General features: G+C 41.7%; 1 long non-coding RNA gene and 1 other non-coding gene across 5 annotated transcripts in view; one reads left to right on the plus strand and one right to left on the minus strand.

Annotated features, from left to right (window-relative positions):
* Positions 1 to 3,012: 3,012 nt before the first annotated feature.
* LOC124234344 (uncharacterized) overlaps positions 3,013 to 26,328 on the plus strand; it is a 63,946-nt gene continuing 40,630 nt past the window's right edge. For all 4 annotated transcript variants that reach the window (XR_006887275.1, XR_006887276.1, XR_006887274.1 and 1 more), the window contains exons 1-2: positions 3,013 to 3,140; positions 21,722 to 21,900. This is a non-coding gene — a long non-coding RNA (uncharacterized LOC124234344). The remainder of the gene's footprint in view (positions 3,141 to 21,721; positions 21,901 to 26,328) is intronic.
* On the minus strand, positions 11,467 to 11,571 carry LOC124234403 (U6 spliceosomal RNA). Its single transcript, XR_006887295.1, has one exon. It is a non-coding gene; the product is annotated as a U6 spliceosomal RNA (small nuclear RNA).

Raw genomic sequence — 26,328 nt, forward strand, 5'->3', positions numbered from 1 at the left:
AATTCTCCCAAATATCTTACCATCCAAGATGTTACACCTCTTGATTTACTCCCCCAAACTCTACAGTGGAAATATTGTTGAAACCACGAGGTTCAGCTTTTTTGTAAATCTCTGATGGGTGGAAGATATTTAAAGTAAAATCCAGAACCAAGAAGATTTGGGTTGCTGAGAAAGAAAGAACGACTGTGCAGTGAAGGGCCTTGAGTGAAATGTACATACATATACATTTGTGTGCACACGTATGTGGTAGCCTAAGGACAGCCCTTTAACATGCCACCAAACGAGGATCAAGCTTGGCTTACCTTCAGCTTCAATCACCACACTTGTGGTTTTGGCCATTTTGCAGAAATGATATTTTCCCTCTCGTTTAGAATCTGCTGCTTTATAGTGCATTTTCTCCATTGCAGGGATTGTGGGAGCCATTATCCTGGTGCCATTAGCCTTCTCATTTTGGAAAACCCCATCCCTCGTGATAATGAAAACAACTTGAAGATCTCACACCCATTTTTCTAATGCCCTGCACTTTCTATCTCTGCATACTCATGTGCTTCTTCCGCCTAGAGTTCTTCTCCATCTCTGCCTGGCCAACTCTATCTACTCCTAAAGGCCCAGATCAAAATGCCACCATCCTCATGAGGCCTTTGTCAGTCCTCGCCAGCAAAATTAATCTCTTCTTTGTCTCTTCTTCTCTAGCTTTTGGTTTATGCCTCTTCTAAAGCAGGGATCATGGTTTGTCTGGCCCAAGAGCAGCTCATTCCCAGGAAAGGTCTCAACTCTTCCAGCACTGCAGTCAGATTCAAAGTAAGGACGATTACTTGCTGGATCTTACATTGTTCATGGGGCCCAGCAAAGTGCCTTGTGTATAATAGGTTCTCAGTAACTATTTGTTGAATTAAATTTGTTTACATGTTATACATGTTTATAAATGAGAGAGCACTGCCTTATATGGTTTACAAAAAAAAAATCTGTTGGGATGAAGACAGACAAGTTGAAGAGTTACGTCTTACACAATGAGGTTGTGTCATTGAGATTTTTGGAAAGCCTCTTGGAATTTATGCTTCCTAAAGTTCCTGCTGCTCTAGCGTTTTGCCCTCATGCTAAAAGGCATCAGAATGGGTTTTGATAAAAACAGAATATTTTTAGGCATTCTAATCAGCCCAGCTCTGACAAATTCCTGGCCTTTGGTATGTGCTGCTGAGTAATGTCAGATGCTCACACGTACACACAATGACATTTACAAGGCCTGAGGTGGGCTCAGCCAAGTTCACAAACAAAGCCCCCTTTTGATTGGTTCACCAGCACTTCCTCAGATGCCTTTATGGTTTGCTACTAGAGGAACTGACAGGCTGCTGGGACCAAACGAATTTCCATTCATTTCTTCACTCCTGGAAATAACATCTGCATACAAGGGTCAGGTACTCCGTGAAGTTTTGGACTCACAAGGACTCAGTCGTATTCACTCATATTCAACTGTGTGAGGGGGACCTCGGGCCCCCTGGCGTTGGCACTGATGGAGTCTGCGTGTAGGGCTAGGGCTGTTTAAGAACTCTCTGGAGTAGGATTCGTACAAACGAACGTGAATAGGTCTCCACTCCAAACATGTACTGGACGATCTCAGAAAATCCAGATAAAAATCCAAGAGGCCTACTCTCTTCTTTATGAAAAATGTTACCTTTTGCCTAAAATAAAATAAAATAAAGAGAAAGCACTCTTTTATTTTTGCACTCCATAAAAACACCTGAATATATTTAGCAACCTCTGCAATTCCACTGCATTGTAGATAGGGGGGCATCCCAAAAAGGAGAGAGCGGGACAGTGTGTGTGTGTGCATGTGTGTGTGTGTGTGTGTGTGTGGAAGGACTGAATCTGTCTAGACAAAAATAATAGCTAGGTAGGTTATAGGAAAGAATTTTATAAGACTAAACAAAATGAATTCTATTTCCAAAATAGAGCTGTCTTATGAAAGATATTTCTTTTCACATTATGTAGTTAACCCTATAAGAGTTGTGAGTAGCTACTTCCAGAGATGAAGTCCTGCTGGGAATTCAAATCGCCACTCTTAAAGGCTCATACAGGCTTTCCGAGTTCCTGGGCAGTTTTCCAGTTAAGGCCCAGGGTACCACCCATTGCACCTTTTCTTCACCTGCTGAGAATGTTCAACAGTAGGCTCCCATCAGGGCTCCATGGGATGGGGAGGACCCTGACAGTCTGGAATGCAGGCCAAATGCAGGAGGGCACGTACTTTTACGATTGAGGGCACTTAGGCATTCTGGAAACATCTAAGCTGTGTCCCAGCACCTTTTACCTCTAAACCCTGATGCATCATTATCGTTAAGTTCTGAAGTCATTCTGTGGAAATGAGGCTGTGGCGAGGCCCATTCAGAGGGCAGCCATGGATGGAGAAGGATGGGATCCCTCTGCACACGGGGACGTCTGGTAATACCTGCCGCAAACCGCCTGGCCTCTGCCTTGAGTCACCGCGCTGGGACAGTGGGATGGTCCTGGCTGCAAGCTTTGGGTGGTAGCACCTCCACCTTACATTGTACAGTGATTTCTACTTTTCAAGTTCTTCTCACACTCACTGTCTGTAAAATAACCCTGGGAAGCATGCAGAACTGGCCTTATCCCTTTCTTCTCTCTTCTTTTCCCCATCAGAGGAAGACACGTCTAAGGAAACATGGTCAGTAACAGACCAAGTTGAGAGTGAAGCCTGACAGCTCATTCAGGACTCTGCCCACTGTGTGCAGGCAGCAGTACCCACAGCCAGGCAAGTTCTGTCTTTAGATGGAATAATGCAAGCAGGGCCATGTGAGCACCTGTGGCTAATTGAAACACTTCCATTTTTTTATAGTAGAAGAGGAAAACGTATCTATATGGCAAGAAGAATAATTTTCTAGAAGAAGCTTCCAGGTTATTGTAGGGCATTTCTATGTCTGAGGTACGACTGGGCAGTCTCACATACCTCATTTAAAAATGTCTTAGAGGGACTTCATGACGTCAGAGACAACGCACAGCTGGGTGAGGTGTTATTTACAGAAATAGCAGCTGTTTATTTGGTCTTTTAAGCTCTCATGAGGATGAGTTGACTCACTCTGGTTGTTAGGAGAACCCAGCGGACCAGATGATGATCCTGCTTTCAGGTATTTTGAATTTTTATTTGTTTCAGCTCTGTAAGAATGGACTTTTTTGCTTTGGGGCCAACTAGTCTATTTACTGGCAAATAGGAACTGATAAAATGTAGGTTAGAAACTGGTTTCACATCTTAAATGCAATAACCAAATTTTAGAGATTTAAACAAGTTGAGTGGGAACCAGTCATTTTACAAACAGGATACGAGACTAACTGATTTAGACTTAGTAAAAGAGTTTTATCTTCCATTCAATTTACCATTTTTCTATAGCCTCTCTGTGAACTAAAGTTGTTTTTTTTTAAACAGAACTTTTGGTCATAGCGGTTCTGAAAAGAACAAAGATGTTAAAAATTGGCTTTTTAATTTTTCTGTTTAAATCTTCATTTGTAACATCTCTCTGCCTTCAACCAACTGCTGGCTTTAGGTACAGGGTATTTCAAAAGAAAATGAAAAGAGAAATATTTTAAGTCTACTCCTTCTAGAATAATCTGTCGCAGAGTTTTTACTTAGCACATGGTACCTATATTAACTAACCGTCTTCTCTATCAATCATTCTAAGCTCAACAAAGTCCCTTTGAACAGTAGGTGTGTTTACAAGCATCATGCAAAATGATGCCTGGTTCTTTTCAATGTCATTTAAGAATCTGTAGATTTGATAGGATGCCAACAGCCCTCAGAAGTATTAGGCAACGAATGCCTTAGGAGTTCCCTGTGTCACGATCGTGAACTAATGTATCTTAATGTTCTTTGAAGTCTCCAAACATGGTGAGTTTGGAAGAGCTGGCTGAAAAGTTGTGTAACTAATATCTAAGGCCCAGCTGTATTTTTGTTGCCCGAAATTCTTTCTTTCATTTTTTGCAAGAGAGACTGAACCAGCTTCTACACTTGACTCAGACACCAATGAGTTGTATGAACCTGGAAATTCACTTAATTCCTCTGAGACTTTGTTTTCTAATCTGTAGAGTGGGTTTGGCATAGTAGACATCAACGGTTGTTTTCAAAGCTATTAAATTAGTCTATTAAATTGTCACATTCTCTACTGTGATGTTCTATACAACAGTGGCTCACAAAGTGAGAACCTTACAGCTAAGGATTACAAATCTAAAGAGAACCTGCTTTCATACTTAAAAGCTTTTTCTTTTCTCTCAAAACTCATTCTATAATAAGATTTTCAGGTGCTTCTTTTTTCTTAATTTAACCTAGATATGTGACTGAATTCCTTCATATATGAATATATTTCTCCACTGTGTTATGAACACCATAAATTAACACACTGTCTGTGAATTTCAGAAATATTACCTGGCCATTATTTCTTTCTGCCTTCAAGCTGAGCATAGATTATCTGTTCTTGGCAAAGCAGGGGCCCATTCAAACAGGTTGGTTAAAATAACAGTGATAAAAGGATTGACAATAACTGATTATTTTTATTTCTCAGCTGGTTGTTTGGGTGTGAGTTTGCTGTCTTGTCAGAGATTATGCCAATTTTTGGAAGAGAATGTCAGTGTTACAAAGACATGAAAACACCTCTGATGTTCTTGTAAGAGGTGCACACACTTTCTCTGGCCATACTCATTTCTTGATAGACTGATCTGTTAAATTGGCTGAGGGCCATGTCCTTCTAGCCTTCTCCTGACATATTCATCTTGCTTTGGAAATTACCACCCTCTTAGTGCTGAGAGCAAAGACCATGTTATAATAGCAAGATTGCCTCTTAGAGGCTCATACTACGAAGATCAAGTTCAAGGTTGCCAAGTGCTTAACCATATTGCTATTCACACCTCTTGATTCGACTCTTAAACTTACAAAAATAGCTTTTTGGAGCAGTTTTAGGTTCACAGCAAAATCGATGGGAAGGTACAGAGATTTCCCATATACCTCCTGCCCCCACACATGTATTGTCTCTTCCTTTATCAACATCCCCCACCTCAGTGGTACATTTGTTATAATTGATGAACCTACAGTGACACATCCTAATCACCCAAAGTCCGTAGTTTACATTAGGGTTCACTCTTGATGTTGTATATTCTATGGGTTTGGACAAATGTATAATGACATAAACCCTTCATTATAGTATTACCCAGAGTATTTTCACTGCCCTAGAAATCCTCTGTGTTCTGCCTATTTATCCCTCCCCCTCCCCCACCCTCTGGCAACCACTGATCTTTTTACTGTCTCTATAGTTTTGCCTAGAATGTCATAAAGTTAGAATCATACAGTATGTAGCCTTTTCAGATTGGTCTGTTTCACTTAGTAATATGCATTTCAGATTCTTCCATGTCTTTTTGTGGCTTCATAGCTCATTTCTTTTTAGTATTGAATGATATTCCACGGTCCGGCTGTACCACAGTTTATTTACCCATTCTCCTACTGAAGGACATCTTAGTTGCTTCCGAGTTTTGGCAATTACGAATAAAGCTGCTACGAACACCCGCATGCGGGGTTTTGTGTGGACATACATTTTCAACTCCTTTGGGTAAATACCAAGAAGGATGATGGCTGGATCGTATAGTAAAAGTATGTTTAGTTTTGTAAGAAACTGCCAAACTCTCTTCCAAAGTGGCTGTACCATTTTGCATTCCCACCAGCCATCAATGAGAGTTCCTGTTGTTCCACATCCTTGTCAGCGTTTGGAGTTGTCACGGGTCCAGATTTTGGCCATTCTAGACTCTTAAACTTTTTAAGCAGTGACGTGGCTGTTAGAAATGTTTTGTGGAATTTTCACTGTGTGTCTTGTATGCCAAGAAAGAGATTTGTGCTCTCAAGTATCTTAAAATGGACTCTGGAAGCAAGTACCTTTGAGCCTCCAACCTTGAGGAAGTTATTTCAACTTTCTGAGCCTCAGTTTCCTCCTCTAGAAAATGCGACAACAATAGCACCTACCTTATAAGTTCTTGTGAGAAAATATGTGCGGAACAGTGCTTATAAGTATATACTATTATGATTATAAAGATATTGATCATTATTTTTACTATTGAGAAGCAAATCACATTCTTCTTTCTGATGGAGGCATAGAATCACAGGACTTTAGGGTTCTAAGGGCCCTTAAAGGTTAGCTAGCCCAACCTCTTGGCCAATGCCCGAATCTCCTACGATAGCAATGTTAAGAAGTGGAACAAACCTGGAGAGCTGAACACAGCCCACCACTGGGTGGGCAAATTCACCCTGGCTGAGGAATCTGAAATACCAGGTCTCCAAAATCTGATGTCTTAAAAGCAGATCACAAAGTGCCTGGTGTTTATTGTACATCAAGATTTATCAAAAATCTAGACCAATCTGCTCAAGCATAGATGATTTAGTGGTTTTGGCAACATGAATAATTCAGCTGCCCTCCAAGTATTTGGAGAAATCAAACTAGAAAATGGAAATTCTATAAAAGTTCTAAGGAACAGGGCAGAAATATTCCCACCCCACCCTTACAGTCTCCCCTCTGAGAGCGGAAAGAGGGACCAAGTTTTAAACGCAGCTTAGCTCCTATAATTGATAATTCTGCATGTTTTCCCAGAAGATGGAATATTTCTTTCCATTTCTCTATTTTCACTTCACATATTCTGTGTCCAGAATCTTTTTGATTCCCTGGAATTTTCTGTAAGAAACCCAGATATTCCAGCAATAATTCTCAAACCTCACAGAATCCTCTAAAAATAACTTGAGGAAAAGAATTGAACCCAAGTGGTCCAATACTTGAAGGAAACTGGTGTAAAAACAATGATATTGTCAAATGAAAAAGAACTTACTCCAGTCTACAAGATTCGCTACAAGTGTCTATAAATCCACAAGCACAGGATACTTCTGTTGTCTGGAGGAATTTTCCCTCCAACGTTTTCAGAATTATGTAACATGAAAATTCATTTTAAACTAGTAATGTGGTAAGAGTATTGTGACTCTGGAATGTAACTTCATCTTCATTTCTGGAAGTTTCTTTTGAGGGTTGGGTACTACTAAGGCGTGTGTGTGTGTGTGTGTTTTATGTAGGATCATCCAAAGTAAGCTAATGTGTATTTCCATCATTACCCATGGGTTTGGAAGGTTTTAAAGCCGTTCTGTGCAAACTGCAATAAATCCCGCACAGACTCAGAGAAGGAGCTGCTAAGCAGAAGGATCTGCTCCAGCATTTTAACAGATGAGTACAGTGGGGCTCAGTGAGGCTCAATAGGCAGGCTACAGTCATACAATCAGAAAGACAGAATGTGGCTCCTGCTCTGGGTCTTCAGCGCAATTCTAGATTTGCTCCCATCCACTCTTACACTTTCTCCTCCCCAGGACATAGCCACCCCCCATATCTGAGCATTATTTTAAATTCATCTTCTCCCCTCCTCTTCCACATTGAAAGCATCACCTACACCTGTAGACTCCACGGCCACAACATACACAACAGATCCCTCCAGATCTGCCCATCCCCATTCCTGTCAGTAGAGGGCATCTTCCCATCCTGTGCCATTGCAAGTGATTTCTGCCTGGGGATCGTACTCCGTTCTTTTCTCCTTAATACTCTTTCTCCATAGAGGAGCCAGAGTGATCTTTTTAACAGGCTTAAAGTCTTCCAAAGGCTTTTCTTCCCACCTACTATAAAATCTCCAGGCTGGGCTGGCTTATCCAGTCACCCAAGGTGCAGCCAGGCCTGGCTCTCAGACCTCTGTCCGCCATCCTCTCCCTTCCCTTCTTCACTCCTGACGACAGGCCTTGTGTGTGCTCCTCAAGCACGTCAAGATGCTTCCCCTCTCAGGCCTTTTCACCAGCTCTTATGTCTTTCTGGAATGTTCTCTCTTCATAGAACTTCACATAGATAATTTTTTTTTTGATTGGCTGTAGCTTAATATCACCTCTTTTCAGTCCACTTACTATAAAATAGCCTCTCAGTCACTTTCTATCACATCACTCTATTTTGCTTCTCAATATAGCTTATATATTTTATAAACTATATTTACCACACATATATTCCTTTTTTGAAAACATCTATTATCTGTTTTTCTCCTTCATATTGCATGTGTGGTAGTGAGCAAGGTCATTGCTTGTCTTATTCACCTCTGCGTTCTCTGTGCCCAGCAATACTTGTGAATGAATGCAGGCTGGTGCTATGTCTAATTTTTCTTATCTCACAGCATCACACTTTCTTGCTATCATCCGGCTTAATGAAAGGACAGGGGTTCACGCAATGGCGAGGAATGGACTCTGAAGCCAGATATGCAGGGCTCCAGTCCAAGCTCAGCTACTCACTAGCTGGGCTGCTTTAGACAAGTTAATTCCTTGGAAACTCAATTTCCTCCTCTGTAAGACAGATAGGCTAATAATAGTATCCACCTCATGGAGTTGTTGAGACAATAAAATGTGTAAACCTGGTAACATTGATAAAATACACAGAACCTTGTCTGCCACAGAGTAAGCCCCATGTCAATGCCAGTCCTTCCTCCTGTAGGATGTGTCTATATTATTCATATCCACACAGTTTTGTTATATATATAAAACATGACATTTATTACTTATTATATATGTCTACATTATATATATAGTGTTAGCTGTTTTTATCATTCTCGTATTTGATACAGTAGCAAATAAAATGTGTTACAAGATTTGTGAAATGCCAAATACTAAATGTCAGCCACTCCTCCCTCTCTCCATTTCCCCTCCTTCCCCCTGCCCCCTTCCTCCCTCTCTATTTTAAATAGCTTTTATTTATTTGTTGTAAGAGCACTCAACATGAGATCCAGCTTCGCAACAAATTTTTAAGCTCACAGGGCAGTATTGTTAACTACAGGCACGATGCCGTACAGCAGATCTGTAGAGCTCGCTCTTCTGCTGTAACTGAACTTTATGTAACATTTTTGACGAAGTAAACAGCCGCAGTAGAACATGCTGTTACGACAAACGTCCTGGAGGTGGCAGCAGAGGTCTAAGGTTTGGAAAACGCTCCAGGGTTCTTGCAGACACGATACGTGATTTGAAGGGGGTGGGAAGGGTTATCCCATGGGCCTGTTTTTGTATTTTAAAATTCCCTTTCATTATTATTATTGCTGGGAAGGGGTGTGTCTGGATATTTCGGGAAGCTGCTCCAATGCAAATGATATCTGGGAAGCGGGAGCCAGTTATTATTCATTAAAACCTCAGACAAAATGAGAGCGTTAGTGCATAATAGGATGCAAGGAAGTTGAAGCCTTGGTGGAGGCCACAAAGAGGGTGAGAAGCAGGAAGAGAAGGACTTGGGTCTGCGCGGGCATGTCCCTTGGCTCCAGGACTCCTTGATCTGTAGGGAGGGGCACAGCCAGGGGAAATCAGAGCTGAACCGTCTAAATGGGAGGCGTGGGGAGCAGAGCAGGATCCCTTCTCGTCCGGGTCTAAGGCGGTGAACGCCTGGAACAGCCTCATCCATAAGCTTTAAATAGCATGTAGATTCTACAATGTCTATGCGTACAAATCGGATTCTCTGTATCTGTTAGCGATCAGGGAAGTAATAAATGGGTAAAAGGAGACCTGGAACACTGTCAAGGGTTGGGATAGTCCCTCTCCAACGGACTATACAGTGCATGTAACAGGACTAAAGTGAAATACTTTGTATAGACCACCAGATGACAGTATTGCCCCACAAAATGCTACACCAACCGGTTCCCTCTTGTAAGCTCAGTCAAACGCCTACAGTCACATGTGTTTCCCATTTGTGGCAGTAATTGAAATTATGCTTATAAGGAGCAATTATTCTTTATTTGCACTTTTTCCATAAATGAATAATACTCTTGTTGCTGTTAATAGCAGCTGCTTTAGGTATACTTAAGTTATTATCTTGGGAAGATGGGAGTCTAAAAGTTGTGTTGTCTGTGACTCTATGCATTTACTGATTCAAAATTATCAGTGAAAAAAACTAAGTGGTGTGTGAGTTGACGTATAATATCCCCATGGGCAGAATATAGCAGCTGCTGCAAAATCGCAACAGAAAAACAATATAAAACTGTTCAGATCATAATTTATTTTTTGCTTTGCAGCCTATGGATTTTTCCTGAAAGCATAAAACAAAATGGTAACCATAAATGTACAAAATGTAAACCATATTTTGTATAAAATAGCTCTCTGTGGATGCATTGATGTTGTTGAAGAATTTGAAAAGGGGATTATCAAATAAGATCATGTATGCAAAATGCCTAGCGAAAGCCTCACAAATAGCTGGAATCATAATAATTGGAGGCTCTTGTTCCATTTATCAAGAAGCAGTAATAGATTAAGGAATAAGGTCAATACTCCTTTACTAGCGTGTCACAGGAACAGCCAGACAGTGAAATACCAGGCTGTTGCTTTAGTGGAAACATCATGGGGTGAGCTGTCTGCTCTGCGTCCCTAGCTGACTATGTCAGGGCCTGAAAAACAACTTAGGGTTCTCTCCTTCAACAGATGCTGTGGGCCAAAGTGTTCAGCAATGAAGCATTAATACCTTTTGAGGGTAGAGCATCCACGTTTTTCTATTTTACTTAATTTGGATTATATCTCCAGTGCAAATTTGAAAGAAAACTTCAGGGGGCAGTTTTAGCTGGGATCTGGCGTCTGGTTTCTTTGGGAGCCTCAGAGCAATAGGACTTTTGGTAACCATGGTGACATTGCAGCTTCAAGACTCTATTGGACAATACAGGACATAGCTGGCAAAGATGAATGGCCTTAATGGCGGGGATCGTTCAGCTTTCACCATCTTCTTGTTTTAGACTCCTTCCTCCTCCTGTTAGGCACAGATGGGGTGAATTCTTTAATTAAGCAAGATATCTTGTTTGGACAAATTTAGACTCTATTTATTAACTGAGGGTTTTTTTTCTCCCTTCCTTCAATTCTTCCTTCCTCCTCCCTTCCCACTCTCTCCCTCCTTCCCCTTTTTCTTTCTTGGCATCCTAATGCCTTGCTTCTTACTGTATTCAATTCATTCTAGGTCCAAACCTTAGAAGCACGTACTTTATTTAACTTGTCTCCTGTTATGAGCTGAATTGTGTCCTCCCCTTACCCCGTTCATATATTGAAGTCCTAAGCCCCGTATCTCAGAATGTAAGTGTATTTGGAGATGGGCCTCTAAAAAGGTAATTAAGGTTAAATGAGGTCATTAGGGTGGATCCTAAACTAATGACTGGTGTCCTTACAAGAAGAAATTGGGGCACAGACAGACACAGAGGAAGGACCATGTGAGGACACAGCGAGAAGGTGGGCGTCTGCAAGCCAAGGAGAAATCAACCCGGCCAACGCCTTAACTTTGGACTTCCAGCCTCCAGACTATGAGACAATAGTTTTCTGTTGTTTAAGCCTCCCAATCTGTAATACTTTGTTATAGCAGCCCTTGCAAACTAATAGATCCTCTTAGATTCTTACCTTTTTGAAAAAATATGAAACACTTCAGGAATTTGTACCTCATCCTTGCACGGGCGCCATGCCCATCTTGTCTGTATGTTCAGTTTTAGTGTATGTGCTCCTGAAATAAGCACTTCTCTTAGATTCTTTAACCCTCAAATACCGAAGTTTTTTTTAAAAAGTTGGCTTCCCTAGACTTCAGGTCTCCTCTCTGCCGTTGCCACACCCCACCGTTGCAGCACACTTGGCATTTGCCTGAGTGTGAGCACAGAGTGAGTCACAGCATTTCTGACCAGTTTTGTGGCACTTCTAACAGGTCCGGCACACTAAGTCATTTTCACGTGGAATATCACCATGCATACATCAGCACGATCAGGAAACAGAACAAACTTAAAATGGTGGCGTGTGGGCAAGGAAGAAAGCAGACCATGACGAAAGAGAAAATTTTGGTCTAAAACGCTTTAGAGCTTTTGTGCTGGCAAAACTTTTCTCCCTCAATCGGTTGGTCACGTATCTACAGAGCTCATTAAAATTCCCGCGTTTGGATGAAAATATTGAAATACTGCAGATGGCAGCATGACATTACACATGATTATTTTAGAGCAAAACCACTGTGTACTGTCCTCCTTTAGTATTTCTTTTTTCCTTTTTCTTTTTTCCTAGTGGGCAGATTACTGGAACCTTTATAAAATGATTATTTATGGTGAAAATTTGGAAAAGCGATTATGCCTGTTTTTCAAGTTCACTCCCATGGCCTGTGCTACAAAGTTCCAATCAGTAACATCCCTTTGCAGAGCCTTCAGGCGAATACATTGTTATTCTAACTCCCTACCTGGAGGATCCCAACATTAGATGTAAACATATTTTGAAATTAAATCTCTGAGATGTCCCCAACCTTCTTTCAAGTCCCTAAAGATAAGCTCACCAAACGTTAGCAAAGAAATAATTATTCTCAGAACTTAAGGCAACAAAGCGATGAGACTGTGAGCTGCCATTCAGAGTGAGACACATGTGCTACTGTGACAAATGGACAGACACAGTTCAATGTCTCCCCCATTCATTTTCTAACCAGAAAAAATTGCTTCCGGGAACTCCAGTAATGAGTGTTTTCAGCAAAACCTAAAACTCTAAACCAGGGATCAGCAAACTCTTTCTCTTCAGGTCCAGGCAGTAAATATTTTCAGCTTTTTGGGCCATGTGGTCTCTATCACAGCTCTGCTGCTGTACCCAGAAGGCGGCAGCAGAAGATACATACACCAGTAGGCGTGGCTGTGTTCCAATAAAACTTATTTACAAAAGCAGGCGGGCAGATGTGCGCATAGGCCATAGTTTGCCAGCGTCTGCTCTGACCCTGGGCTTGCTGTCCCTCTGAGGAAGATTCTTCTGCCTGTATTAGATTTCAACTCTTCTATAGCCATTTTGCCCTCCCTCATCTTTCTTTTTTTCCTTCAATGCTCCACTTTACACACATATTTCACGCATGGTCTTGTGTCATCTTTTTTGGAGGTAAAATGTTGGGTTGGGTGGAGTAGGGAACTGACTCTTGAGCTTGACATTGGAGACGAGTCTAATCAGAATGTTGGCCTGGATATATCTCATTTTTTTCTTATTTCTTCCCGTGGGGCCCATCTGGCTTGGTCTCAACCTTAGGAATTAGAGTTTAGACTTCGGACTGTACTTGGGTCAGAACTGGCCCAGTAAGTGTGAAGGTCATGGAGCAAATGCTCTTCAAGTACCTTAGAAGTAAAGTGTGCATCTCTTAAGCAAACAGCCACCTTAGGGAGTAAATTACATTAGTAATTATATTAGACGTCATGTGCATATGCATGTAGGAACAGTGCCCTGTATGTAATGAAGTGCATTAAACAATTCTCAAAAAGGTGATGTATTTATTATTATGTTTATCAATAGTCAGGTCCCACAGATGCTAATTCCAAATACAGTTCTCTCAAGGCAGATGTCTAATCTCTAGTTGAAGATGCTCCAGATGTAGATGATGATGATGAGTTTGTATAAATCAGCAAACAAGAGCTCCCCAAGGCCACCTTAAGGCAGACCTGAGACCTAGTTGGCCCCAGACTCTTTTGTTTCTTGAAGGGATTCCCACGAAGGGGATTGATTCAGTAGATTGTTTCCCACCTATTTAGACTAGAGCAGACCCCAGAAGAGTAGAGTGAATCATTTCCAGGAATTCTCCATGGTAAACTTCTTCTGTGGCAGGTAGAGATGGAAGGATGCTTTTGATAGCTTCTGGCCTCACTTTAATTCTAAGCTTATAAGAACATTATAAGAAAGATGCTCTTGAGCACGAAACTGAAGCTAGTTAAGGATATCTCTTCTGTCACACAAAATCCACTGAGACTACTCTTGATATACTTTGTATGGATTAATTCATGAATAAACTCCATCACCAGCATGTGGACTATGATGCTCATTGACTGCAAAGTCTGTGGTTGGTTTTCAAACTTTAACCTGGGGTCATTTGAATTCCCGTTTCATGCCAGCTCTCGTAGGGAAGGCATTCCAGAGGCTTACCTATATACAAGGAAGGACCTTGTCTATTTTCATCTTTCTTGCCAGTTTGGAAATCTTATTGCGTGGTTTGAGTTGCAGAAATACACAAAACTAAATAGACAAACCTGCTTCATGGAATAGCCTTGGAAGTGTGGTTGCTAAGATATAGATAGGCTTTATGTAGGGAGAATTTCCATTATAAGTATGCTCAAAGGACCAGAAAAGTGAATTCACATGAAAAACATACATTGGGTGCTTGGAAAGTATGCTTTCTATAGACAGGGTGTGTAAAACCATATCAAGGGAATTCTCCAGAGGAAGACTTGAGAATTTGCTCAAGACCTTGGGATGAAAAGTACTACTAACTTGTTTTAATTATTGGCCAAAACTTGACGGAAAAAGGAAAAAATTCCGCAGATCATACAAAGTGGACTTTTTTTCTCATGCTCCACAGAGGTTTTTTGGGAAACATTTTCCGTTTCCACCCTTATTTGGCAAGCTTTGAATATGGATGTTCACTGCATACCTAAAGATCTTTCATATTTTCTAGAACTTGCTGTCCAATGTGGTAGCCACTAGCTCCATGTTGCTATTAAGCACTTAAAATGTGGCTACTGTGATTGAGGAACTGAATTTTTAATTTTATTGAATTTCAGTTAATTTGAATTTAAATAAGTCGTGTGACTTTTGGCCACCTCATTGGGACTGCACAGATATAGAACATTTCCATCATCATAGGTCTCGTCATTTAGACCACACCCTGTTCTAGACTAAATTTTTGCTCACCGGGTTGTTTTTAATAGTGAAGACTTAGTTTTCCACCAACTGACAAGTTCACAAAAGAATGCTATGGAGACGACAACTCAACTCCCATTTTGTTCACACCTTTTTAAGATTTGCTCAAACTTCTTTTCACCCCTCTATTCTCAGTAATTCTTTTTATTTTTATCGGTAGCATTTTATATTTAGTTCCTTCAAATGTTATTAAATCCAAATATACTAATTTCAGGAAACGCTTCTTTAATTAGTTGTGCTTGAAATGTCCTCACTAATCCTTACTGTAATAACTGAATGGCCAATTTCATGCTCTCAGTGGGAAAAACAAAAAAAGAGAAAGACCTGTTTTCTTTATTCATGCCAAACAGGAAAATGCTGTGGTTTAGCAATAGAAAATTAAGAGGGAGGAAGCTTTTTAGGTCTTCAAAATGGAGTAAAAAACACAAACGTCAACTTACCTTGCTCCTCTCCCTAATTTCTCAGAAGAATATCTGTGAATACGTAACTTTGGCTTTTTTAGGGTCTCACTTTAAGTACACGTTAGCTTCAGGAAACAGGGATCTTTATTTTTTAATCATGGTTTACAACATAACGTACATGTTTCAGGATGCGGCTCATGTTCTCAAAATGGTCATATACCGTCAAAATGGTCATTTTCTGATAATTCTATCAGGAAAAACTATTTGAAAGCAAAATGCCCTCAGGGTGCAATTCCCCCGAGGGCACCAGTCATGTCTGTTTTGTCCCCATGGTAAACCCATGGGCCCCCAAAATGCCTGTGCTGTTGCTGGCTCTATGGAATGGATATATTTAAATGTGAGAGCCAGGTCAGGTAATATTATTAGGGGGTGAGAAATGTTATAACTACAGAAATGTTGGGGATCAAGGCCGTCTCTGTATGATTTTCCTGGGCCCTAAGCCCTGCTGGGGTCCACACAGCAACTTGGAATAAGTAGCGCTGAGCGTAGGGAGCCAGGCTCCTTGTCTCTCCATGTGACTATTTCCTGTGCCACAGAAAGGGTCTTGAAAGGCAGACCCTGGTGTCAAGAGACTGACAGACTGAACTGTCCTGGTGGGCATTTACACTTTTGAGAGGGGAGTGATTCCCTAGGTCCGCATCACCACTCAGTTTCCCATTCCCTTCCCTTTGTCTTGTCTCATCCTTACATTGTCAGAAAAATACATCAGCAACACTGCACCCCACTCGAAAGATTGCCAACACTTTCTCCAAATAATAGTGATCAACATATTTAATAGACTTCAGCTGTCTTTTTGGGAGATCTGGCAACAAATTTAACTGAACCAAAAGTCAGATTTTTAAAAAGGAACACTGCTTTATTGCTTAAATGTGGAAATAATACAGACCACCAGCTAAGCTAATGGTTTTTTGAGAAAAAAACTTAAATGTGTCCGTTACTACTTCAATAGCACATACATAAATGGAAGGTGACAAAAATGACTTGTATTCATAAAGGGGCTCATATTTGCCGGCAAGTTACTGCTGTTCTGAACCTTCCACCTGCAACAATGATCTGATCGTCACCTGAAGGAGCCACTGAAAGACAGTCCACAGACCCTTCAATAGCGCTGTCGTGAAATAAATAAAAACACAGCGCAATTCAACTTTTCCGTGTCTTCCTCTAGCCTGCTCTTGACTTGTGTTTCTCCCTGAATGTGATTCTTTATTTTCTGCTTCCCTTTCACCCTTCTTGGAGGCTGGGGTATATTGCTGGCTAGACTCCAATCAGCAATGGAAACTTCTGAGAGTTCTGGCAGACCCGGCCTGTGAAGTTATGCAGAGCTTGGTAAATTTAGCCCATTTAGCTGAGATGTGAGAGCAGTACAGTGATGTATATAGAGAAAAGCATGATTCCCGACAGCTGTTGAGAGCCCTTAAAAATAATATATGTTCCCTACAAATTTTCATTCTGAAGTTGGTGCACATTTCCAAGGCGGCCCGGGAAGCACATATGGCGGCTCATTTTTTTCTTTTTTTCTTGACATTCCATGAACCAATTAAGCTCTGAAAAACCATTTAAACACAAGTAGGCCATGATTTCAACACTTACACAAAAATAAAAAATTAAAAAGAGGCTGATATTTGAAGTCCTGTTTTCTCTGGCCCTGCCCCTAAAGCCTCAAAAACATTTAATAATAAATAGATAAAACTCCACTGAGGACAGAAAACCTTTTTTTTTCCCACCTAAAATTTTTTTGTATTAATTTTGCATGAGTATTGTACTAGTGGGGACTCTTGTCTCTTTCCACGTCTGAGTTTAAACCTCCCCAGCCCCTCAGTTTTAAATATGGAAGGGAGACGAGAACTCCTAGGATTTAACATAAAGATAAGATTTAAAATTCCACGAATTTTGAAATATCAGTAAGTGAAAGGAAACCTATCTGCCAATTTTGACTTTCCCATCTGGACTGATTGCGACTTTTATTTCCTCTGCACCTGCCTCTCTCATCCTTTTCGTTGGGAACAAACACAGTCAGCAGATTCTCTACAAAGGATATTAACATTCTTAGGTTTCTGGTTTGGGAACAGTAAGCTTCCACCCCCGGTGCCCAGCAAAGTGAGGTGTGAGAGCATCCTGAAGTTTTATCGCACTGACGAGAGAGCAGGAGGCAAAGACAGATTGGTCTTTGTGAAGTGGAGCAGACAGGAAATAAAGATGGCCGGGTCTATTTCCAGGGACAGTGCGGGCCTGACATTTACTGCCTCCTGTCCATATTCCCATCCTCGTAATTAGAAGTGGGCTTGCTCTCCAGGTCACTGTGTTGCAGCATGGACTTTGTAAGCAGGTCTCATGCCTGCTGTCTTGGCAGATTGCAATATATGGTCTCAATCCCTCACCCCTCCTTGTGTCTACACTTTCTGCAATGCAACTTTGAAGCTTTTTCCATCAAAAGTTAACATCTTGGGGCCAGCCCAGTGGCCTAATGGTTAAGTTTGCACATTCTGCTTCAGCGGCCCAGGGTTTGTGGGTTTGGATCCTGGGTGTGGACCTATACACTGCTCATCAAGCCATGTGGTGGCGGCGGCATCCCACATACAAAAAAGAGGAAGATTGGCACAGATGTTAGCTCAGGGACAATCTTCTTCACCTAAATAAATAAATAAATAAGTAAATAAGTAAGTAAATAAATAAATAAATAGGATAGCATCTATTTCCCCAGCGTTTGCAGTTGGGCTGACCCACATTGGTCTTTAGAATGTGGTGGAAATGTTGATGGGCCAGTGGTGTCCAGGCCTCTGCAGTAGGCAGAATTCCAAGGTGACCTGCAGTGACCTTCACTCTTGTGTCATCTCCTTGCCTTGACTGTGGTTAGCACCTATGAATATGATGAGCTATTGCCCTTGTGATTCCATAATAGGAAAAGGGATTTTTCAGATATAACTGACTTTCCAAATCAGTTGACCTGAAGATAGGGAGATTATCCAGGTGGGCCTGCCCTATCACATGAGCCCTAAATCTGGGTCTCGAGGTCAGAGACTGAGGAAGTCAGCGATCTGAAGCATGAGAGTGATTTGAAGTGTCCTTGCTGGCTTGGAGAGGGCCTTGAGGGAGGGAGTGTGGGCAGCCTCTGGTTGCCGAGAGTGGACTCTGACTGACAGCCAGCAAGGAAGCAGGGACCTCAGTCCTATAACCGCAAGGAATTGAATTCTGCCAACACCAAGTTTGAAATTGGAAGCAGATTTTTTCCCCCAAGGTCTCCAGACAAGTACTCAGACCAGCTTGTTTTCAGCTTTGTGATGGCCAGAGCAGAGAAGCCAGTCATGTTGTGCTGAACTTCTGATTTACCGAACGGTGAGCTGATAAATGATTGTTGTGTTCAGGTGCTAAGTTCGTGGTAATTGTTATGCAGCAGTAGAAAACTAAGACAGTTTCAAAAGGCCTGTGCACGTCTGTTCTCTCCTGGAACCTTGCCAAGGTCATGAGACCGTGCCCAGACTAGGCTGCTGGAGACTGAAAGACCACGTGAAGCAGAGCTGAGGCACCCCTGCTGACAGCTGGCCAACTTCTAGAAGCACAGCCACCTAACCAACCCGTGGTTGACCCCACATACCTGAAGGAGCTCAGCTAAGAGTAGAGCCACACAGCTGATCCTAGCATAGGCTGCTGACTTGCAGAATCATGAGTGCTGTGGTCTGAATGTTTGTGTCCCGTTAGATTCATATGTTGACATACCCAATGTGATGGTATGAGGAGGTGGAGCCTTTAGAAGGCGATTAGAGCATGAAGGAGGAACTCTTATGAATGGGATTAGTGCTCTTTTAAAGAGGCTCCAGAGAGATCCCTGGCCCTTCTGCCATATGAGGTTACAGTGAAAAGATGGCCACTTATGGACCAGGAAGCAGGCCCTTGCCAGATACCCAATCTGCCTGCACCATGGTCTTGGACTTCTCAGCATTCAAAACTGTGAGAAATAAAAAATGCTGTTTATAAGCCACTCAGTTTGTGGTGTTCTGTTATAGCAGTCCAAACAGACTAAGACAATGAGCTATAAAAATAATTGTTGTTGGGTCCATTATGTTTCGGTTGGTATATTACACAGCAATATCTAATTGACAGGCTACCTGTCTTCATGAGCAGGCACCACACCTTGATGTCTTTACTTAATGCTAAGGTGTACATTACCGCGTTTGGAGAGGATGGAACTGATGGAACTGACTGTGCTGAAGATACGAAGCTTTTCTCTGTCTAGTGATGAGACCTCGTTTCAATGAGATATCCAGCCGTCTACGACCTTAGAGCTGATGAAAACTGTGGCATGGTTTTGATCAGGATTATCACACAGGCTGTGTCAAAATTCCTCATTGCCTCTCCAATTCGTGGTAGAAGTATAATCAATTTATAAACATTCGTTATGACCAGGAGCTCAGGGTAAATTATTTTAACAACCCAACTCTTCATAATTGTAAATATGACTTTAAATTGTAAATATGTAAAAAATAAAAGAAAATTGTCTTGCCAAATTTCTGACTATAGTCAAAAGCAGACAGGCTGTGGCAGGCAGCAAATGTGAAAAAAGGAAGATGGAAGATTTCAATGGTGTACTCATGTTGACAGAGTTTACAGCTGTACAGACATTTATATATAAGTGCAATATGTCTCCATGTGAGTCTGAACTGTCCTCAGTAAACTCAGGGAGGCTGTTTTACAAAGCTGGGTTTCTTCTTCAGCAGATCACAGCTTATTTTGTTTCCTAGATGAACAAGTAGGTGTGAAACAAAGATGTGGGTTGCTCAATTTCATTTTGAACTCCTGATATGGATGTTAAGGATCTTAGACTTACAAAGTTCGACTTCTATAGTATTATAATAATAGGAAGACTGCTATAGCATCTAATGTTAGTATCTCCATCAAGGAGCTATGATGATGGCTTGCCCCCGTTCCCAAATACACCAGGAAAGGAGAGAACAGACAACTGCGGTTGGAGGTCGCTGTAAGACTAGTGTGAAGGAAATAGATCAGCAAAAGGGCTGCCATTGCTGACAGATTCGGTGGCGGGGGGGTGAGTGCTCTTGCAGGGGAAAAGTAAACAGTGGCTTGCAAAAAACAGCAAGTGGGTTGTTAAAAGGTCAGACAGGGACAATGTCTCTGTATGAGAAAACTGGAGGTGAAGTGGGTAGGAAATTTAATTCAAAACATTAGTGACCCATAGAGAAAAGGAGAGCCAGTGTAAGGTGGGGATGGAGGAGGTGAATATTCAAGTTCAACTGCAGAGAGACCCATGGATATATTGTTGGTTTCGCTGATACAGAGACCTGCAGATATCTCCCAGGAAAAGCCAAGTACTGGATGCTTAGTGTGTTTGACAGGATATTCAGCTGGACATTGTTGTGGATGCCTAGATGAGAAATACCATCCATGTTACCTAAGAGGAATTCTGCCACATCCCAGTAAATGAAGATTGCATGATTTGTATAAACAAAATTGCTCCTCATTTGCTATTTGGCTGGAGAGAGGTGATGAACAGAGGGCAAACTAGCTCTCAGTAACTCCTCAATCTTGCATAGTTCCTATTCTAGAAAAATCTAGGTATCACCAACAAGCAAAATTTGATCTGGAGGGAGAGAGAGATTTCTGTGGGAAATTCAGAAGAGGAGAATAATGATTAGGACTCAGCAAAAGCCTAGGTTTTTCTTGTGTAGGTGGAATCTTTCCCTCTGGCGGGTGGGGAATCTCAGAGGATTTGGATGTGCATGTCGGTCGTTGCTGGCCATCCATTATGTGAGTCTCTCTGGGAAACATTATTCACACAAGCTCTTTTATCCTGACTTGTGGACCCCTGTCTAGTCCCTTTCCACATCCCATTCCTCATGCCTACAGCTTTCTTTTGTTCTGGGCAAGGGAAGAGCAGCTTAGTGAGGTGGGTATCAGAGAGAAAGACTCGTAGGTGTGCCCATGACTCAGAATTATCTGCCTTTGTCAGTACCATTCACATGGGCAGCCCTTCCTTGGAGACCCCACATGACCTGACACATCCATTTACGACAGCACTCATTGCATTGTTTTTGGGAGTCCACTGATTTCCCCCCCACCCCCCCGCCCCCCGACTAGACCTTGTACTCCTGGCACACAAGTCTTTGTTTTATTTATCTCTGACCCTCAGTGCACATCACCGTGCCTGGCACACAACAACAGCACTCAAATATCCATTGAGTCGATGAGACTAAATATGAGAATACACATATGACCATGCTTCCGTTAAAATGTATATTTTTGGCCATTTCCTTTAAAAAAGGATGTGAAATGTTGAAGAGACAAAGGTCTCCAGACATTATATTTCTGTGCAGCACGTAGGGCTAGAAATAGCTGTCTTACTGACCCTGTACTTCAAAGGCAGCAGGAAGCTAAGTGTCGCCATCTTTGATCTATAGCCTACATCAAAGAACAAAAGGGCAGGAGTGAATGGGTAGTTGATGAAAGCGAGTATCTTGTTTCAAGTTCAAAGCAGTGCTTTTGTGACCTGTTATGTTATCAGGAGTGACACATCCTACCCGTGCACTCTGGACAAGCCTTTGGATGTCACCACCTCTGTCTGGGCTACAAGCTATTGGCAAGTCTTCCAGCTGAAAGTCCCAGTTGCACAGTCCCAAGGCGCTCCACAGCATTCCCAGGTCGCCGACAGTTGACTCCAGAGACTGCTTGCTTCCAAGCCAGGTGTGTATTTTATTTTCTGGCAGAGCTATTATTTCATCACTGTCATAAAACTTCAGACTTAGGGGACATTCAAGGATGCAGAAGGAACAATTGAGTCTCATTCCTGAAATGAGATATTTTCACTGGCAACTATAAATGGCTTCATCAAATAGTTGCTTCCCAGCAGATGCTGAATATGGGGAAGTATAATTATAATACAGAGTATGGCACTCTTTCAGAAGTTGGGTATTTATAGACTCTGGCTCCATCACATAGTATCTGCATGACCTTGGGTTACTCAGTCTTTCTAAGCTTCAATTTATTTATATGTAAAATGGACATCATAATATAAACAGGGTATTGGTGAGTGTTGGGGGCCGCTCGTTCCTTACTCCTGATGTTTCTTTCCATCTGAAAGGATCTCCTCCTTTCCCTCTGTTCCCTTCCCTTATTAGCCTGAGGCTTATAGCCTCCCTCCACTAACCCCTTGCTTATTCAAAATTTACTCACCCAACTGGTGGGTGTGAAAGAGCAAGTATAGTGCAGTCCATCCTTTATCATTTCTCCTGGGGTAAACTGCTTCTGGGGAGTAGGAATTTTTTTCTTCTGGGTTGGGGCAGGGAGAGGCCAATGTCCTCCCCAAGCACTGCCTGACTTGTCTGTCATGGTGAGCTGCCTCTGAGAAGATTCTGTATGATCGCTGCCTCATGGTGTTCATGTGCTCATATAATCTCCCCCTCTTGAGTGTGGGCTGGACCTAGTGACTTGCTTCTAACAGACAAATATGGCAAAAGTAATGAGATGTCCCTTCTGAGATTAGCTTACAAAAGGATTGTGACTTCTGTCTTGCTGGCCCTCTCTTTCTCTGTCTTATGGAGCCCTTGCTCTGGAGGGAAGCCAGCTGCTGTGTTGTAAGTAGCCCTACAGAGAGGTCCATGTAGCAAGGGACCAATGTCTCTGGCCAACAGCCAGCAAGGAACTGAGACCCTCAGTCCAACAGCCTGTGAGGAACTAATTCCTGCCAACAGCCAGTGAGTCTGGAAGCCAATCTTTTCCCAGTTGAACCTTTAGCTGACCACAGTCCTGGGCAACACCTTGATTGCAGCCTGTTGAGAAACTCTGAGTCAGAAGACCCAGCTATGCTGCACTCAGATTCCTGATCCACATCAACTGTGAGATAATAAATATTTGTTGTTTAAAGCTGCTGAGTTTGGGATTATTTGTTACACAGCATAGGTAACTAATACAGCTGAGTAGGTCTGGTTCATTCTTGTGTTCAGTTTTAGGATGCCCTTTGTCTCTCTGACGAATCTTAGCCTCTGTTGGTCATGAAGGTGATAGTTTGCTTCCCATCTGTGTTTTTCTTTTTGGGTTACTTCTCAATTGTTTATTAATTAGAACCCTGGACAAGGGAGAGGTATGTTATTTCCGTCCACTGACCCCTCCACTAAAATCTTCAATTGAAGGCTCTCCATAGATGTTACTTGCCTTCCAGAACTACTGTGGGGATCGCTGCAAGCAAAGTAGTAGGGATCCGGCTTTGCTGGAGACAGAGCTTTCCCAGTTCCTCTTCTATCAACAAAAATGCACACGCTCTTTCTAGGCACTGCTACTGGACCTGACAAAGGCTGGTGTGCTTTGAAGTCCCGTCACCTCCAAACCTAATTCACAAACTTCTCCAAGGCCACTGTCTTGGCCTCGTCATTTGCTCCTATCAGAACATCCCCGTTCAAGCTTAGATCTTAGCAGTGGAAACCTCAAGTTCATGTGAAGCGAGTGTAGGAGGAATTCTGGGGCTTAAACAGCTGCTGAACTTTGAGGTCACTTCAGGAGGAGGACAGGCCTTCCCACTCGATCATAGTGGCAAGCCCATATAACTTTAGGGAAAGCAGACAGAGAAACCTATAATATTATTAGACAGTTAAAGACTTTCTAGAAAGTGTTAACAAGGCCACAAGCATTTGGGCACTCGTCGCTTTTTCTCACTTGTTCTCTCTCGGTTTAGTGAGTTTAAATGTGAGCACACTTAATTTCAAAGCTTTGGCCACTCCTGGACATTTTTCACACATGGTCCAGGAGTGGGCACTCTATGAACAGCCTCTCACTGGGAGTCACAGCTCCCTGGAGGGAGAGGAGTGGGCTTTACTTGACCCCCTCCGGAGAGATGGCCTGGCAGCTCAAGAAGGTTAAAATGTGCTGTCTCCACTTCTTCCTTTGCGTCTCATTTCAGAATCTGTTTATTTTTTTAAAAAAAATATTTAAAAGCAGAAAAACAGCATTTGGATTTTATAAAATACAACAGATCAATTCCTACTTGTGGTTTTACCCTGGAACCTGGCATAGAGAAAAGTTCTAACAGATATTTTTCAAAAATCATTAGATTCACCAAAATTCAAGCTGGCCCACGACGTTTGGATAGGATCCATTTTTTTTAATCTAATATTTTTCCACCCCAAGTGGTCTCTGGCCTTTAATCCTGTTCTCTGCATCATGAATTTAGGAAAAAACCTGGATTTTCCCACTGAAGATCTATGAGTTCTTCATATCCATGGATTTCTGGGCAAACATAATTACTGGAGTAAGAAGGAAAAGCACAGTTGATAAATTTCCTGCCATTTAGGGAGGCCCCATGATTTTTAATAACCTCCCAATTTCTGCTACTCATCTCTCTCAATTTCCCTGGGCCTCCCTTGATGCTATGCTTATTTTCATATCTGCGTTGGATGACTTAGGCTAATCAAAAGTCATAGGTGATAATTACGAAAAAAATGTTTTATGTTAAATATAATTTGTATGGGGGTAGAATGATAGGCAAGATTTTTTACTTCTTGTTCCACAATTTCTGGATGTATTATTTTTGTGATTAACAACAGTGTGTTAAAGTAAGCCCAGCCTATTTCTGCAAAAAATAGAAAAAAATATTTTATTTTAGGAGACATTTATAATTTTAAAGTGTGGTTAATATATAATATGTCTACATAGTTAATTTGTAAAAGTACATGTCATTTCATTAGGGCGCTATTAGATTCCTATTGCTGCTGTAACATATTACCACAAACTTAGTGTTTAAAACAACACAAATTTGTTATCTTACAGGTCTGGAGGTCAGAAATCTGAAATGGGTCTCCCTGGGCTAAATTAAGATAACAGCAGAGCTGGTTTCTTCTGAAGGCTGCAGGAGGAAGCTGTTTTCCTGCCTTTCCCAGTTTTTGGAGGCTGCCTGCATTCCTTGGCTCATGGCTCTGCATTGCTCCAATCTCTGCTTTCATCATCACGTCTCCTTTGACTCTGACGTTCATGCCTCCCTCTTTCACTTATAAGGACCCTTGTCGTCATGTTGGGTCTACTCAGATAGTCCAGGGAAAGCTCTCTATCTCAAGGTCCTTAACTTAATCGCATTTGCAAAGTCTCTTTTGCCATGGAAGGTAACCTATTCACAGATTCTGTGGATGAGTATGTGGATACCTTTCAGGGGAGGGGGTCATTGTTCTCTTTACCATAGGCATTTTCAGAAGAATGCTGACTTGGGGGTCATGATGTAAAAGGGTCCTAGACTGTCTCTGCTTGTTGGTATCAAGGCCAGGATGAGACAAAAGACAAGAGTCCTTATCATCACTATTGCTATTATTTAGAAAAGATACAATGAATTTTGGGCTGGCTTGGTCGTGCAGTGGTTAAGTTCGTATATTCTGCTTCAGTGACCCGGTGTTTGCCAGTTCAGATCCTGGATGTGGACCTACGCACAGCTTGTCAAACCATGCTGTGGTAGGCGTCCCACGTATAACGTAGAGGAAGATGGGCATAGATGTTAGTTCAGGGCCAGTCTTCTTCACCAAAAAAGAGGAGGATTGGTGGCCGATGTTAGCTCAGGGCTAATCTTCCTCAAAAGAAAAAAAAAGATACAACAAATTTTTATTGCTGTTCTCTTTCTCAGGTAAAACTAAGGTAATTCAACTCTAACTGAGACCATTTTGGTATGCCAACTTGCCCAGTATAGAGGAATCACCCTGAATTCAATAAATAAACCATTCTGTAAAGAAATTATTAGTTTAGGAACCAACTGGTTTAGACTGCCTGAAACTATGCATATATTGCTATAATTGAATAACAGACTGTTTCAGATTATTACATGTATGCATACACACACTACGGGTAAAAAAAAGGCACATTTAACATCCACATGAATCTAAAACCAATTGCTGGAAAGTTTGCGCAAAGGCAAGACATGCCAGGCTGTTTTTTGAGTTTATCTACCTGCAGATTTTATTTAATGTCCTGACATACTTCAAGTGGAATAAAATCCTGATGACCTGTCCATATTTCATTTGCCGTAATGAACATTACAGATCATTAAAGATGGCCACTTCATGTGACTCTCCAAGCTGGAAATCTCCATTCATTCCCCACTGACCACTTTAACACTTTCTGTATGTCTCCCCCTTGTCTGTT

Source organism: Equus quagga, unplaced genomic scaffold, assembly GCF_021613505.1.
Source record: "Equus quagga isolate Etosha38 unplaced genomic scaffold, UCLA_HA_Equagga_1.0 73442_RagTag, whole genome shotgun sequence".
NCBI classification, from domain to species: Eukaryota; Metazoa; Chordata; class Mammalia; order Perissodactyla; family Equidae; genus Equus; species Equus quagga.